Below are 18,947 nucleotides of genomic sequence, written 5' to 3'. Positions count from 1 at the left end.
ACAAACTAGGATACAATATGGCCATCTGTGCAACCATGTTCATTGTAGCACTGTTTACCATAGCCAGAGTATGGAATCAGCCCAGGTGCCACTCAATGGATGAATTTAAAATATGATGTGATGTGATGTGTGTGTGTGTGTGTGTGTGTGTGTGTGTATGTGTGTGTGTGTGTGTGTGTGTGTACACACATATGTACATAGGCATAGCATTTTACTTATCAATTGGAAATATAATATTGTGAAGATGGGAGGGATAAAACATGTTAAGTGAAGTTAGGCCCAGATAGACAAAGGATGCATGTTTTCTTTCATATATATAAGGTAGAATTTAATTTATTTATTTATTTATTTATTTTTGGTCGGTCGTGGGGCTTGAACTCTGGGCTTGGGCGCTGTCCCTGCACTCTTCAGCTCAAGGCGAGCGGTCTACTACTTGAGCCACAGCTTCACTTCCGGTTTCTAGTGGTTTATTAGAGATAAGAGTCTCACTGATTTCCTGCCCAGGTTGGCTTTGAACTGTGATCCTCAGATCTCAGCCTCTTGAGTAGCTAGGATTACAGGATGAGCCCGAGCACCCGGTTCTAAGCTAGAATTTATAAATACATAAGTTCACACAAATGTATATATGTATGCAATATACACAGATGTTTTAACCTAAATATGGTAGCTTCAGGGGAGAACTCAAATGCTATAATTCCTTAAAAAAGCTCACTCCACAGACCAACAAAATAAACAGCAGGAAACAGGTACTGAAAGGTGGGATAGTATCAAAGGGAATGAGATAGACAAAGAGAGAAGTAGGAGGAAGGGAGAATGAGGTCATAAAACTTAATGCATAAACTCAAAATTAAGAAAACTGAAGGGTCGGGAGGGATGGGGGAGAAAGATGAAAGAAATTGCAAATGATCATATAAAATGATGCTTACCGAAAGGAACTCTAAAAAGTATAAACCAAAGGTTTTTCTAATTTTACATTTTGTGGTTCTTTTTCTCTTCTTCTATTTTTTTCCCCTTTTGTCTTGTACGTAAGTTTATGTGATTTGGGGAAGAGGAGGGAAGCATAGAAATGGTGGGACAAAGGTTGAACTAAGTCACCAGTGATACTCACTAGACACCAAACTGAGTGTAGAGATATTGAGAGTACTATTGATTGAACCCAGAGTTGTGTACTTGCTAGTCAGGTGGTCTATCTAGCGCTTAAGCTTTTCCTCCAGCCCTTTTCTGCCTTGGTTATTTTTGAGGTAGGATCTTGCTTTATGTCTGGGTTGACATCCTCCTCTCTGTGTTTCCCCTTGCTGTTAGGGACCAAAGGATGCCTGCCCAGTGTCAGACATTGTGCCCTTCTGCAGCTAGGACCACAGGCACATACCATCACATCTAGCCATTGGTTGAGATGAAATCTTGCAACTTGTTTTTGAAAATATATTTTTATTATCTTTAACCTGTTGTACAAAAGAGTTGCCACTCAACAGAGCAGTTTAAACATAGGATGCTTTTTATTGTTATGTTGATTACAGGGGTGACAGTTACATAAGTCAGGTATTGAGTACATTTCTTTTGAACAGTGTCACTCCCTCCCTCATTTTTCTCCCTGCTTTCTCTCTCCCACCCTTTCTCTCCCCAAGATGTATAGTTCATTTCCAACCTGATATCTAGTGAGTATCACTGCTGAACTGGTTCACCCTTTATCCCAAAATTTCTGTGCTTCCCCTTCCCCTCCCCAAATCACATTAACTAGCATCTAAGACAAAAGGGGCTGGTTTCTCCTGGCGACTTCCCAGGGTTGTGGATTTTACATCTTTCTTGGCTACTGCCATCTTACCACCTTTGCACTGACTTTGGTCCAAAATAATCTCTCTATATCAAGATGGTTAACTTACTCTCATCTGCAAAATCTCTGTTACCATGCAAAATAAGTCATAGGTTCCTAGGGTTAAACCTTAGATATCTTTGTAGAGGCTATTACTCAGACTGCAACAGGACTCTGAAAGCAGGGGTAGGGTGTAGGAATAGGGGAGGTAGAGAAAGAGAGAGAACATGAGTGATCTAGATGGGGACAAGAACTGCTTCATGTAGTGCCCCACCTCTTACTGGCTATAGTCAGGTGACTGACTGTCATATCCAACAAATTACTCACTTAGAGGCCAAGTCTGGGCATCTGGAAAGCTAATTTCTATAGCTCTCTTGTGAGGAAAGAAGTATGTGACTTCTCAGGGAAACATGGAAAGTGAGATGGTAAAGGATACTTCCCTGGGAGAATAAAGGGAAGAGTGGCTGAAAAAAATCACTGTTGGTTCCCTCCTTTCTAGTCTCATACAACGAACCACAGGCTACTTCCTGCCTTACTGCCCTCCTGCTCACATCCCCCTTCCTTCTCCCTTCCCAGTCTTAGTGAGGGAAACAGAACAAAGACTTGAAATCAATAAGAACAACAATCACAACAACAATATATACTGGGGTGTCAGAGAGGAGAAGGAATCTGGAGCAAGTGAGGAGTTTGGGGGAGTGAAATGCAGAGCGCAGTGAGCAATCCTGTCCAGATGGCAGTGTGCTTTCAGGCCCCAAGGCAATGCTGCGCCTGCTATAAAAATAGACTAGAAGCTACTAATGTCGCTGGACACGTTAAAATTTCCAGACTGTACATCCAAAAAGCAAACAAAAGAAGCCCATTGTAGTCAAGTTGTTACTATTAGCATATGCAATTGAGATTTTAATGAGATATTTTGAGTTTCTGCTTTGCTAAATGGATTCTGGTATCTCTTCTGTATTTAGAGTGTGTTACATATTCCAAGTACTTTGAAGACACTTGTGGCAACGGGTTACTCTGCTGGACACATGGCTCTAGGAGATTCCACTGAAATAGTTAGCACGTAAAAATTGGATGTAATGATATACAATGTATATAATCATGACTCTGAGGTAAAATGTGATATTTTGACAGCCATATAGATTATAGAATAATTAAACTAAATTAATTACTATATCCACCTCACACACTTCTCTGTGCTAAAAACATTTCAATCCTATTCTCTTAGCAATTTTCAAATATATAATGTTATTATGAATTATTGTCACCATCCTATGCAAAAGCTCTCCAGAGCTTATTATACTTGTCTCACTGGAATTATACATATATATGTATATTTCTTCTTTTCTTATTACTATATGCTAATTGTACAGGGTAAGGGGTCATTGTAACATTTCCATACATACCAGTTATGTCCTTGCATCCTGTTTCTTATTAACATCTCACTAACACCCTATCACCATACTGCTCCTATTTTTTAAAAAAATAAAGCCTCCACATCTGAGTGAGATCAGAAAATATTTGTCTTTTCTTCCTAGATTACTTCTCTTAACATAACAATGACCTCCAGTTCCATTCATGACGTTGCAAATGACAGGAATTTTTATTATTATACAGAATTCCATCGCGTATATGCACCAATCATCTTTATACATTTATCGGCTGATGAACTCTTCAGACAGTCTATTTCTTGGCTATTATATGCTATGTTTCTATATTCTATATCTTCACTATTGTCAATAATATGTCAATGCACAATGCACATAGGTGTTTTGATATCTCCGACCTACTAATTTTATTTTCCATGGGCATATGACAAAAAAATAGGCTTGCTGGCTTACATGACTCTTCTATTTATAACTTTCTAAGTAAATTCAATACTGTTCAGCATGGCTGAACTAATTTCTGTTGCCAACCTGGATGTTATAAGGGATTGCTTTTCCCTACATAGTTTACCAACACTTGTTACCTTTATTGTTAGTATCTTTAAGTAGTTGTACTAAGGGATTACCCTTCAACAAATCAGTTTTTATCTACAATACATTTTGATTTATGTCACCCTTTCTATCATTCTCTCCCAGCCTATTATCTTTTATCTTTCATGTAATAACCAGCCTAACATGTGTGAAGTGACATTCTATTGCGTTTTTAATTTGCATTTCTCTGATGATTAGTGATTAAAATGTTAAAATAGATCTGAAGGACTAGGCTACAATACAACAACTGAAGGGACCTTAAAACCTTATTTTCATCACCCAGACAGAAACTCAGTGAGGAAAACAGTGGGCTTGAACTACAGGTTAGACCCAGTGAGCCTAATATGCATATATACAACATTCTACTTTCAAGTGTATACCTAACAGTCTCAAATGCACATGAAATATTTTCTAAGAGAGATTACAGGTGAAGCCACAAAACAAGATTTAACAATTTGAAGAAAACAAATCATATCAACTGTCATTTCTAAACACAATGCCATGCAACTAGAAATCAATAGTAGGAAAATGATGGAAAACTGACAAGGTATGTGGAAATTCCATATTTTGTTTGATGTTCTTTGGGGGATAGGCAAGTATAATTTCTTCCCCTACAGTCAAACAGGATTGACTAAGAGAGTCAAAAAGATGAAAGAACCTACCTTTCTTACCCAGATTCCCTCTGCAACCCAGGTGGAACAGAGTCTCTCTGTTCACTATAAAGGGAGCTAGTACAGACTGTTTGTTTCCTTCAGTTTGATTTTTATGCCTTGGCTGGCTTTGAACTGTGATTTTTAGATCTTAGCTTCCTGAGTAGCTAGGATTACAAGCATGAGCCACTGACACCTGGCTTGGTACATCAGTTTTAGAATTTTTACAGTGAGATCAGCAGAAATGAGAAGAGATTCCAAAAGACAGCTGAGCAATTTCTGGAAACACATGCTGCATTAGGACCATTGAGTAGGTAGATGTTTATTGTGTTGTCTTGTTAAGTAGCGTGCTTGTTAATACTTCCTGTGCGTCTCAGTTTTGAATACTGGTTATGCCACTTGAGGTTGCCTGAAGCTGCCACAAAGATGACTTAATGTGTTGCTAAGGCAATGGATTCTCATGGGAAGTGAAAACCGAAATAGCAAGACAGTTTGCCTTTCACTACTATATCCACATTTGCTATGTAGCACCTTGTTTTGCTTCCTCATAATAGGCCAATTTATTTATTAGTCATGGCATGAAGCTTTAACTGTGGTGTAGCTGGATACCTTATCAGAGACATAAAAATAGATCTCAGAGCAATCTGCCAGGATCTACTCTCTGAGGTGATATCCACTAAAACAAAGAGAAAGGTACTAAGCAATTATCTGGTAAGGAAGATCAGTGTAGACAGCTAAACCAAGCAATGTACTCAGTACTTCCTGATCATATTTTCCAGAGACCAGAATTACCAGGGAAACTAAACAACTAGGGCTTTGCTAGGCACTGGTGGGTCATGCCTGTAATCCCAGCTAGTCAGAAGGCTGAGATATCACAGTTCAAAACCAGCCTAGACAGAAAAGTCCATGAGATTCTTATCTACAGTTACTCCCCCTCCCTGCCAACATACACACAGAGAGAGACAGAGACAGACAGACAGAGAGAAAGAGAAATGAAGCTTTGGTTCAAGTGGTAGAGTGCTAGCCTTGATAAAAAGAGCTTAGGGACAATGCCAAGGCCCTGAGTTCAAGTCCCAGGACCATCACAAGAAAAAAAAAATAAACAGAACAAACAAAAGCTAGGGATTTATGCTATTCCTATATGCTATGTGTTGGGGCAGGCTATTTCCCAGACACAGACATCTGCCTCTGTTCTACTGACTATGATCCTTCTCCATATCAGCGTTCAAGGGATACTTTTCTCATAGTAGTTAAGGACAGTAGAATATTTTCATGGTAAGTATTTAGGACTTGTCTAAATAATCAACTTTTTTCAGGTCCAAGGTGTGTCTGTGTATTTACCAGGATTTCCTGCAGGATACCTACATGTGCAGCTAAATAAGAACCCCGGGCTGGCCAATGACCCAATAACAATCTCAGCCAACTTCTGGCAAATCAGGATGATGAGAGGACGTCCCCTCTCATTGATGGGGAGTGGGATGCTAACAGAAAAGTGATGTTTGTGTAGAGAAGGGGCCACTGAGAGCATGCCTCCTGGAGGCTTGAACTGACTGAAGTGAGGAGAGACTGGCACTGGTTTTGCCTCTATTCATCTTAGTTACTCTACACTGTTACCTGGACCTTGGTGGGACAGCCCCCAGGGAAGTGCTGCATGTGGTGGAGCAGAAACTTGTATGGAACACAACTCGAGCTTGTAGACACTCAGGCGTACAACCTGGCATTGCTCTGGTTCCTCCTCCCTGCTGTAAGGAAGTGGGGACTTGTCACGAGTCCTCTGGAATTTGGGGGTTTGCCTGTGCAAAACACTGGGCAAGCAATTCAAGAAGTAATTTGTCATATGAAAGATTACCCACTTATCCCTCCAAATCAGTTACCATCCAGGAAGGAGCTGGATTATGATCTCTGGTTCTTGAGGTATTTATACCAAATCATCAACACTCCTTCTCCTTCCCGTTCTCCTCCACCTTCACGTTCTCCTTCTCCTTCCAGTTCTCCTTCCCCTTCCCTTTCTTTTCTTGGTATTACCAGAGCGTGAACTCTAGGCCCTCATGTTTCTACCACTTGAGCCACCACTCCTTTTTCTCTGTAGTTATTTTTTAGATGAGGTCTTGCATTTTGGCTCTGGTGTCAGCCTGGGGCTGCGATCCTCCTATCTTTGCTTCCTATGTAGCTGGGTTCTCAGGTATGTGTCATCATCCTGGTTTGTTCATTGAGATGAAGGGTCTTATTAACTTTTGCCCAGGCTGGAACGAGGTATATGATCCACCACAACTGGCCTTTCTATTACCCGGTAATCCAAAAAAATTATTCTAACACTTCTAGTATGAATTTAGACCAAGCCCTTAAGCACACAATAATAGTATGTAAAGCTGTGATACAGTATTAAAATGAATTCAAAATTAAAGCAATATACCAATAAATATATTTCATATCTAAAACAAACTTTTAATTCTCTATCACCTTGAATATTGGCTGGTCTCCCTTTATTTCATTCATTAATAGTAAGCCTGTCAGGTCTTATTTTTGTAGAGAGAAGGCCAGATGGGAACCAATTGCAAATATTTACTAAGTACTGATTAATTGCCTACTCCTATATTTGACACTGGGGAAAATTTGGAAGGGTGAGGAGGCATAAAAGAAAATGGAAAAGTGAGAAGAGACAAATCAAACTCTCGTTTGAAGTGCCAGCACATTTATAATAACATGATAAATAAGGAGGTATGGACCCTAAGAGCTGAAGGTATTTAGAAAGAGAGGGGGGTGGAGAGAGAGAGATCAAAAGCGGTAGTGTGAACAGGACAGAATTCATGGAGGGGGCAAGATCTGAACTAGGCTTTGAGCCTAGGCACATCTCCATGGGCTCACGGGAAAGAGATAAAATTTCAACAGTCAAGGATGACTACACAAAGGTGAAAAAGGACAAGATCTGAGATCAGAGTAAAGGGTGCCCTCTTGAAAGTCAAAGCATCCCTATTTAAATGATTTAACCCCTCTGTATGGTATTTTCACAATTAAAAAAAATAATAATAAAAAAGTTTTAAAAAGTCAAAGCTTCGTGTTGGATAGGAGTCGCAAACAGATGAGAGAAATACCTTGGGGTTTTACAAAACATGGAAACCACTGAGTAAGGTACAGCAAGTCTCATTTCAGATTATGCAAGGACAGGCAGTGCCATGCTGTTAGCAAGGTGAGTGGGATATCCAGAAAGTATGAGTTGCTGGTGAAGCTCATTATTGTCAATAGAAATGGGGTATATCATGCAAGTCCTGAAGGCAGTCTGAAAGGGGAGCTAACAGACAAGTCTACAGGCTACATGATGAATGCAATGTTAAAGAAATCTTATTCTGCATTTGTTTGGGCAAGTGAGAAAGGGGCCAGGTAGACCTCACAGAAGACTGGTGGAAAATGAAATCCAACAGAATGGATGTTCTGTTGTATGCAGAGAAGAAGGAAAAAACTCCTACTTGAGAGAGATAGGAGAGAAAAGAAGAAAGTTGGTATAAAGGGTACTGGCAAAAAGATGGAAAATGGAACCACAGATTCAATCAACCAGGGTTTAAAGACAGTCATTTTTTAGAGAAAAACCTGTATTGAACACTTAAGTTATCTTATTGTTCTCTAAATAAAAGAGTATAACAACTGTTTACACAATATTTTCATCATATTAGGCCATATAAATAATCTAAAGAAGACTTTCCGTGTATGTGAAAATGTGCATAGGTTATATGCAATTATTAGGCTATTATACATGAAGTCCTTTATATACATAAAGTCCTTGAGAACTTATGGATTTTGTTACCTCTTGTGGGGTGCTGGAATCATCTCCATGGATACCAAAGGACGACTGTCATTTGTATTTGAAAATATCCAATGCCTGGGCAAGAACACACGTCAGTAGGGTATTCTCAAAGTACTTTGAGATTCCGCTTCTACAATACTGAATAAGAAATGTACTCATTACCTTGCTCATGTAACTGTAACCCCTTTGTACAGTATTTTCACAATAAGAAACTTAATTTAAAAAAAAGAAGAAAGCAATTGGCAGTTAAAAATGATGCTCGTGAAACCAGAATGGGAACTGTTTCTAAAGCATCCTGATTTGTGCAGTTGCAGAAGACTAGAGCAAGGAATCTTGGCAGTATGAATCCCGTGAGGATGTGTGATCCAGTAAAATGCATACCAGACAGATGGATGGGATTTGGATCACATGTTGCTCATGAGTTTTGTGTTCCAAGAACAGGAACCCACACCACTTAACCTTTTCAGTGAGCCTCTGTAACTAGAAAGGAAGACAGCTCCTACCCTCTCAATAAGAAGACATTATGTATTAAAGCAATGCAAGTGCTTTGCAAATGTAAAGATTTATTTTTATTTTATTTTATTTGCTTATTTTATTTATATTCACTTTGAACTTATTGCAGAAAGTATCTGGGAATGTTATGGGTGTTTAAAGAATTTTTTAAAAAGATAAATACATGTAAAACTATGGGAGTTGCTCATTGTGGTCACTCAGGCTATACCAGGCATTGTGGTATGAGTTTTATATGCTTTTCTCCAGAATAATCCCAAGAAGCAAGTACTGTTTGTATCAGAAGTTACTAAACAAGGAAATGAGGCTTAGCAAGGAAATGAAAAGATTATAATGCAATATTTAAGGAAGAATATAAACCTTTATATAAGTAGGACACTGGTGGCTTACACCTGGAATCCTAGCTACTCAAGTAGCTGAGATCCGTTGGATCTTAATTTGAAGCCAGCCCAGGGAAGAAAAGTTAGTGAAACTCCATCTCTAATCAATGAGCAAATGCCAGGCTGGCGGGGTGTCTCAAATATTAGACTGCAAGCTAAGCAAGCAGGTCAAATGAGTATGAGGGCCTGAGTTCAAACTCCAATAATGCAAATAAAATGAAATAACAACAAAACTCACATGAATCCAACTCCAATAGAAAATTCAAAGTAAGAAAACAGAGTCAGATATTAGATTATATAGACTCTCAATAGAATTCATTATATTCGCTATCAGTAAGATATAAATGAGACTGAGTTTTACACGGGAAAGAAAATGTGATCAGCTGCACAGTTTACAGTGTCAAGATAAAAATCAAACCATGCGCTACAGAAAAGTAGAGTTGTTCAAATAATAACACTAGAAAGAACTGTCTCCCAAGGGCTCTCGCTGCTTTCCATATACTGTTCATCTTTCCTAGCAATATCCTTAACACAGACATAGTGAGGAATACCAGATAACGTAGTATTAAATCGCATATGTAGCAGGATGTTAAATTCAGTTTTCACCAAAGACAGAAATACATTGGCCTAGAATTTCCAAAGCTAGATCTGATATGCACACATATCCAACTACCTTGAATGCCTACTTAGATCAATTAAATAAACACTTGCCAGAATAATAAAAAGGAGCATTTTTGGAGGCATGAAAGTTTCTGCTCTGTTATAATGTTGTCAGTCCTGCTCCAGAGGGCAGGTGGTTGGGTTGTTGGGGTTGAGGGTGTACACCTTAGATGTAGTGGACAGTCAGGGTTCAGCATAGACAGCCATCCCTGTCTGATTGCCCTTTACCCTGATTTGTCTCTCTTGCAATCTGATCTAGGGCCTAGGAAAGAAGAATTTCATTTGCTTCCCTTCATGAAGATGACGAGGGAACAGAGAAAATACGGAAAGCAGGAATGATAATAGAGATGGGGGGAATAAAAGCAGCCACCCTCAGAAATGAGCGATCCAAGGCCGCCTAAGTCCACTTTCAGGAAGTGAAGAGGAGGAAGGTGCAGACATTCAACCATGATAATGTTATTGACCCATGACCTAGAGCTCTGACTAACCAGCTCTTACTAAGGATCCAAGAGAGAAATGATGCTGTAGTTGACTGAAGAATCTGTCTGAAGAGAATATAGGAGATCTCCCCAGGGCATTTCCTCAACCACACCCAGCAATGTGATGAGGGCTTAGCTGGAAGATGTTCTGTCCATACATAGGACTGGGGAAGCAAACCTTGATTATACCTCAGCCACTCAAAGATGCTCCTCTACATGTCCATCTTAATGAAAAGCTTCAATCAATTGGTGAAAAGCCAATGAAACCACAGGTTTCAGTTTGAAGTGGACAAGATACAAAGCAAAGATTTATACTGTAATTTACCCAATGCTTCAAAGGCCAGGTTTTTACAGAGATACTCAGGACCTTAAAAAAAGTGCCTTCTGTATGTTAAGAGGAAAGCAAAAAAAAAAAAATACCACCATTTAATAGAGCTTAGTTTAAAAAGGAAGTAATTCATCCATCAGAGAGCTCCAAACCAGAAGTGATTCAGGGACTCTATTACTTCCAGACCTGGAAGTAGCACAGAGAACATTTCTGGTAGGTTATACTTGTAAAGTTGACTTATGTAGTCTGTCTGCTGGAAAGCTGCTAGTGATACAAGCTTGTTGACTGCCTCCAGTAGGTTGAATGTAAGTTTTGTTTTTCTTTAAGATGAGCATTTGCAAGAAATAATGAATTTGCAAGAAATAATAAATATGCCTTGCTTATGTTTGCAAATCAAGCAAGGTTAAGGTCACTTATGAGCTGTAATTGTCTTTTTCTGCCCAGGGATTCTTCAGGTTTGAGCTGTAATTTAATTTACTTGTTATCACTTATCACAGGCCAGGTTCTTTGGTGGACAGACTCTTTAAATGATTCAGAAAGCCCTTTGTTCCTATAGAGTAAAACACATTCAGGACAAGTCTACCAATGCTCCAGCATGACCTGGGGACTCCTTGGATTGTCTCTCCTTGAATGTCTGCTTCTTGCTTCATGGGCTGCAGATTGTCCATTTACTTGACGAAAGCTGTCATTTTCATTATTCTTACCTTTCTAGTGCATAGTAATTGATTTTTTTTTTCTTTTGACTGGTATATCTCCATCAAGGTCTGCTTTAGATCAGAGCCTTCACACAGAGCCAAATAAAAACTAAGTCCTCCTATAAAGAGGGACTTCAACACTCATTTATCTGTCTCCTTCGACTTGAAAGAATCTTTTAGTTAGAACTATTTGTAGAACTAGGCCTTCAATTATGCATGCCTATGACTAGGAGCCATGATAGGGCTTATTATTAAATTTTACACTTTGACTCTGGGCTTTCTATACATGCATCATGTGTCTGATAATGCTGGGGAAAGTCCCATTCTCCCCTAACCTCAAGCTTTAGCTAGACATTGATTTTTCTGTCCACCTGTTCACTTCTCGCTTCCCTTTATTTTCATGTCTGAGAACAAAGACAGCTACCACGTGTATGCTAGTCTTTATTTCTGGCCTATAGCTAATAGAGAATTCCAAGTTGTTATAAAGGGGGAAGGGTCCTTCATCACTGCCTAGCACTGGAGCTTGATTTCTATGCCATTACCTCACCTCCATCCATAACCACAAGAGCCACACTTTTCCTCTTTTTTTCCTCTCCCCAGTGCTAAGCCACTACAAAAAAGTTAGACAAGGTCCAGTAAAGTCTCACTGGAGGGCAGCTCTGGACAGACCTCTGCTGGACAGATAGACATGGGTCAGACATTCGTGCCTGGAGCAGGAATTTCAAATTTCCTAGCTCCTCATTTTCCCCCTCATACATTGGCTGTATTAGACCATGCTCTTTGTATAATGCTTTTCAAAATGGTAAATGATGTGGTCATATGTTATCTTTGAATCTGTATGACAGGGGAAGGAGATCAGTGAGCCAGACAGCAGACTGGTGGCCTGTTCAAGTTCACACATATTTGGACAGAGAGCTAGCAGGAGAATTTATTCTTCCATTCTAAATTCTGAATTAATAACCTATCCTTGACTTCTGCTGCAACCATAAAAAGTGAGGTACACCTTTTCATATAAGCCAGGCTTTCCATTTCCTGCTCAGAAATATGGGAAACATCAAAAATGGTTGGTGACTTGTCTCAAGACGTCTTAGATTTAACTTGACAATTGGGATGATTTCTGCAGCTTCCATTAGGAGTTAGAACAACATGTGTATATTTTCTATGATTTGTAAGGGAATGGAGAAATGTGTTTGCATTCGGTAAGTCTCATCTTTCAAGGGATAACAACCCATGAATTCAATTTGCCCTTCCTAAGCACAGTTTAAGAGGGCTTTGCTGGGAGAAAAGCTCAACTAATCTTTGCATTTCTGGCTAACCTTTGTTTTTATATTTTGCACATATCCAGTGCTTACATATTCCTTGCATTCTTTCCTTTATTTTTAAATAAGTTCTCGTCCAGGCGCCAATGGCTCATACCTTTAATCCTAGCTACTCAGGAGGCTGAGATCTGAGGATCACAGTTCAAAACCAGCCTGGGCAGGAAAGTCCATGAAACTCTTATTTCCACCAGAAAACCAGAAGTGGCTTTATGGCTCAAGTGGCAGAGCGCTAGCCTTAAGCTGAAGAGCTGAGGGACAGAACCCAGGACCAGAGTTCAAATCCCATGACTGACAAAAAAGCAAGCAAGCAAGCAAGCAAGAGAGGAAGGAAGGAAGGAAGGAAGGAAGGAAGGAGAGGAAGGAAGGAAGGAAGGAAGGAAGGAAGGAGAGGAAGGAAGGAAGGAAGGAAGGAAGGAAGGAAGGAAGGAAGGAAGGAAGGAAGGAAGGAAGGAGAGGAAGGAAGGAAGGAAGGAAGGAAGGAAGGAAGGAAGGAAAAGAGAAGAAAAGTTCTCTTTCAATAAGTTGATCCAAACACTGTCATTTGATTGTGGCTGGTCAGTCTTCTAATGAGAAGGCTTTCATTATTTAAATTTTGAGGTTACAATCAAGCTCATTGTAGCTATTTATGGTTTACCACAAAATAGTACTACACAGATTCTACACAGATGTCTAAGTCATCTCTTTGTTGAAAAGGTTGTAAAAGAAAATAATTATTTCTATGGTATAACTGTAAGCATTCCATGGTGATTAGTGCCAAATGCAGTATTTTCTTTGTTCCTTGATCTTATGGTGAGCTATCTAGCTTCTCCCTTAATGATCCTCTATTCTGTTATTAATTGTTTTACATGTGGTTCTTTTGAATCTTTTCTAATGACCCCAGGATGCATCTACCTTACCATTTTCTTAAACTATGTTTGGATATCAAGGCTTCTACCTCCTTACTTACTAGTAATCATTAAAATAAAAACATGAGGGGCTGGGAAGGTGGCTCAGTGGTAGTGCGCTTACCTTGCATGCATGAGGCCCTGGGTTCGATTCCTCAGCACCACATAAGCAAAAAGAAAAAAGCCGGAAATGGCGCTGTGGCTCAAGTGGTAGAGCGCTAGCCTTGAGCTGAAGAGCTGAGGGACAGTGCCCAGGCCCAGAGTTCAGACCCCACGACCGGACCCAAAAAAAAAAAAAAAACATGAACAATCAAACTGTTAATATAGATATATACAAAAATTAAAGTAAGAGAAAAAACATAAAATACTTAGTTGTAGATTGGTAACTTTGACTAATTTTCCACTGTTCTTATTAATTACTGCTAAATTTAAATTTAGTCTTTCTTATGCTGATTTAAGAAGGACATTTATGTCTCTCAAGTGTTTAAAAATAAATGTTCACTGGCAGTCACATTTACTTGCAGCCTACTTAACTCAAGCTTACTTTAGCTCCAAAAGCTACACCCCCATCTTTAACTAACTGCTTTAACATCATCAAAGAGAAAACATTAAGTTCATCTTTAATATTCTCAATTAATGTCTTAAGATACCTACTTCCCACTTGCCTCCTCTACATCATTGTCAACTTTGCTACAAAGTCCCTGCTCACTTTTCCTGGCTCTTCAGCTACTGTGCACTCATGATCAGATGAAGAAACAAACATTAAACAGAACTTAACAGACCTAGAATATGGACATAGCTGGTATGTGCCCTGCTTGTAATGATGTCATCCCAATATGGCTTCTGTTGTTCTCAGAACAAAAGGTACACATTTAGGACTGATTGATGATTGATTGGTGTGAACAAGATCCACCTACTGAGAGAGGAGGACAGGGATTCATAGACTCAGAGAAACTCAGTCAGGAGTTCTAGAGTGAGAAGCAGAAGGTAACATTAAAAGAAGCTAATTCCAATTCAGGTATTTTGCCTGAATCTTTTAGAAATAGTGCTTTCTGTTTCCTAGACAATTTGACAATTATTTTTACGTGCTAGTAAATAACTTTTAAACAAACAGACTTTAAATGTCAAAACAAGACTACTAAGAAACACTAAGTACTATACTATATTAGGAACTGTTTAGAAAGGTAATCTGGACATTATTTTAAGATTACACTTGTTTTCCTTATAATTATACAATTAATCTGAAACTTTACAATCGATACAGGGCTTCTGTTTACTCTTTTAGTGAGAAAGAATTAAATTTTTCTCCTTTCCTTTTCTCCTTCCCTTTAAACTTTCCTTACCTTCCTTCCCTCTCCCCCTCCCTCCAGCTTCCCTTTTTCTTTCTTTGACAACAGATATCTGGATATGATGAAATGTTAGCATTTATGTTAAGCACTCCATGCAGAGCAATACTCTTAGGAACCAATAAAGCAAAGAATTTTACATAGGCTGAAAATGACTGAAATTTGGGGAATGATTTTTAACCCTTAATTCTGTTGTTAGTATTAACTGAAAGCTTTTATACACAATTATTATAGGTGCAAATTCAACATTATTATTTAAGCAGATAGGGAAGAGGAACTCAAAGAACAGGATTTACTGGAAGCAGAAGAAAATATTGAGTGAAAGAATTCTCACAAGGGAGATACGTACTAAATCCTGTCTGTCACCATCTATACTTGATATGGACAGAGTATATTTAGCCTTTAGAATAAAGTTACAAGAAGACTGTGGCTTTGGACCAGGGACATTATTAAAGGAAGTATCAAGGGATTCAGCTTCCCTGGAAAATCACCTATGCAGCCATTCTCTTCAAAACTCAATGGGAGTTCCTTTTCCACTGATGACTATATTAGGAATAGCACCACATTGTCATGTCAACCTGAGCATTCTGACTAGTCCTAAAAATAATTCTGATACTAGTTAATTATCAGAAGTAAAAAAAAATCCATTTGAAGTTATTTCCATTTTTAATTAGAAAAAAGTCCAAGGTTTTATTTTTTACAGTATTGCCTATTACCCATCATTTACACTGTTATAACAGCTTGAAGACCTTGGGGAAACCTGGATGTAACACATACCTCATGTAGGTCCATGCTGTACCTACAATGAATGGCGGTCAGTCCTTCTGTTATATTATTATTATAACCTCACTTCTGTGAGGTTATTTGCTGAATTCTTAGGCTACAGAAGACAAGAGGCTAAAAGAATGCCAAAATCAAAACATGACATATGATTCAATTGTTTTGAAAGTTGTAAGCCAGGAAAACTAATCTCTGGTAATGGAATTCATGATAGTGATTAACTTAAGGGAAGCAGGGAGCTGGGAGAGAAAATAATACGAGATTTTTGTGGTGTTGATTGTTTAGTTTCCACCTAATATGTATTTATTCCCAAGGCCCACTTATCTATCACTATATCACAAAATGGTAGTATGATCTTAGCAAGTTCAAGGCCTTGAGTTCAAATGCCAGTCTACCAAGAAAAAAGAGGTCAATATCAACAGTATAGTTATTGATTTGAAAATCTTCAACTATAAATGATATTCAAATTCATTGAGCTGGACAAAAATTGCCATGAGAATGAATATAGACAGGAAAGAAATAAAAATTATAAATATTTGAAATCTGTAAAAACAAGACAATTTTGCTTATAGAGATTCTTTGAGAATAAACAGAAGCAAATAATCTTGATGATATAAATTCCTAAACTATTATACTGATTGTTATTATTCTAAAAACAACAATGAATGTAGCACTGTATTAGCATCTCGAGAGCACAGGTGAGCAATGAGCAAGAACACTATAAATAGATGCTGTCACTGAGGGAAAATCTCCTCTAAATTTTGTCAGGTTTCAACTAGAATAAGAAGCATACAAGTGTCCAAATTCCAAAGAACTTAGCTTTCCCCTGGGTTGTTCACAGGCAATGTAATACCATCAATTCATTCTATAAAATATATTCATTATACTATATGACATATTTTTCTTACAAGGAAATGATAGACAATTCACAGAAAAAAAAACCATACTTGCGAAGAACATATTTGAAAGGATCAATGAAAGGATCCATCACATCCATGCAGAGGCAGGCACAGGATAAAGATTATTACAAGGTTTATTAGAGGAGCCGTATTTCCCCCAGAGAGAGAGCACATGGCAGCCTCCACTACCTAGGTAGCCGCAGGGTCTGGTGGAGGTAGGAGGCAGGAAGTGAGGTAGATGGGAGTTCAGGTGGGACTGGGTGAAGAGAGGGCGGGGCCAGCTGTATGGTAGGAACTCCAGGTCAGGGAGGAGCTCAGGTCTGGATGGAGCTGAGGACCAAAGGTAGGCATAATGCTTACAATATTCAGATGAATCTGTGATCATAAACTACAAATTTAAGATAAAATGGTGAGCTGGGTGCCCATGGCTCATGTTTGTAGTTCTGGCTACTCAAGTGGCCCAGAGATGAGTATTTTGATTGAAAGTCAGCTTAGGCACGAAAATCTCTGAAATTCTTATCTCCAATTACCTACCAAAAAGGCTGAAATGGAGCTGTGGTTCAAGTGGTGCCAGCCTTGGGGCAAAAAAACCTTCGGGGCAGTGCCTAGCCTCTGAGTTCAAACACTATTACTGGCACAAAAATAAAAAATAAGATAAAAATAAAACGGTGATACCATATTCATTTAATTAGAACAAATAAATATACTTATGCTATTCACTAGCAGTGGAACAAATAAATGCTATTCACTAGGAGCCATAGGGAAAACTAGCATACCGAATTACTTAATTATGTCCAGTAAAATTGAAAATGCATACAACATATCCTCAACCAATTCTCCTTTTAGGCACTTCTCCTGGAGGAAAAATGTGAAAGATTATTCAGTGAAATGATAGCCAGAATAACAAAAATTTGGAAACAATTTATTGTGCTTAGAAAGGTTGCATGAAATCAAGTACATCCAAGCGAGGAAGGCGAAGAAGGAGTCAGAGAGAAGGCTTCAGCACAGGCATTCAGACAATTGGGAAATAGCACTTTATTGTATTTGGGTGGGGGGGAGGGCCCGGCTAGTCCTGGGGCTGGAACTTAATTAACCCTCAGTTTTTTGCTCAAAGCTAACCCTTTACCAATTGAACCACAGCCCCATTTCCAGCTTTTTGGTGATTAATTGGAGCTAAAAGAGTTTCACAGAGAAGTGGCGCTGTGGCTTAAGTGGTAGAGTGCTAGCCTTGAGCTGAAGAGCTGAGGGACAGCGCCCAGGCCCAGAGTTCAAGCCCCATGACCAGCAAAAGAATAAATAAATAAATAAAATTAATTGGGGCTGGGAAGGTGGCTCAGTGGTAGAGCGCTTGCCTTGCATGCTGAGGCCCTGAGTTACATTCCTCAGCACCACAAAAGCAAAAAGAAAAAAGCCGGAAGTGGCACTGTGGCTCAAGTGGTAGAGCGCTAGCCTTGAGCTTAAGAGCTGAGGGATAGCGCCCAGGCCCAGAGTTCAGGCCCACGACCTGACCACACTCCCCCTCCCCCCAAAAAAGAATTTCACAGACTTTTTAGTCTGGGCTGGCTTCAAACCATGATTCTCAGATGTCAGTTTCCTGAATAGCTAGGGTTACAGGGATGAGACATAGATGCCCAGCTAGGAAACAACACTTTTGACTAAGAAAAGACAGATTGCAAAAGAGATACACACGTTTTCACATTTATGAAAAAAAAATTCCATGTCAGACTATGATTCACCATATGGTTTATGAAAATAAAAATAAATAAATAAATAAATAAAGCAAACAAACCTGGGAAAAGTCAAATTACATTTACCATAACAACTGCCTTTTAGATGGCAGGTATAAGAAATAAAGGAAACTAGTCTTTTATAAAATTAAAGGATATATCCCAAGTTATTCTAATTGTATAGGGATTTGGGTCACATATATTTTTTCTTAATATTTTTTATTGTGAAAATACTATTCAGAGTTACAATTGCATGGGCAAGGTAATGAGTACATTTCTTATCAAGCATTGTAGCCTCCTACTTTGTTTCTCCTAAACATGCCTTCCCATCCTCCTCTCCCCCACCCAATCTTCCCTGCCCCCCCCACTAAAGTTGTAAAGTTTGTTTTTTGTTTATTTTTTAAATTTTTATATATTTTTATTGTGAAAATACTGTACAGAGGGGTTACAATTACATGGGCAAGATAATGAGTACATTTCTTATCAAGCATTGTAGCCTCCTCCTTTGTTTCCCCTTCCCATCCCTTCCTAGCTTCCTCCCTACCCAATCCTCCCCCCCCCACCAAAGTTGTAAAGTTCGTTTTCAACATGACAACTTGTACTTCTCATTGTTGCAACAGGTCCACCTGTATCCTTATTTAAATGACTTGTTTTTCTCCTTTCCCTACACAAATTATACCGACATCAAATACAGTGAAAGCAGGGGTT

The sequence above is a fragment of the Dipodomys merriami genome, unplaced genomic scaffold (assembly GCF_024711535.1).
Source record: "Dipodomys merriami isolate MVZ:Mamm:240054 unplaced genomic scaffold, mDipMer1.0.p SCAF_6, whole genome shotgun sequence".
NCBI lineage: Eukaryota > Metazoa > Chordata > Mammalia > Rodentia > Heteromyidae > Dipodomys > Dipodomys merriami.
The sequence above is the reverse complement of the archived record's forward strand: the minus strand, read 5'-3'. Positions refer to the sequence as shown.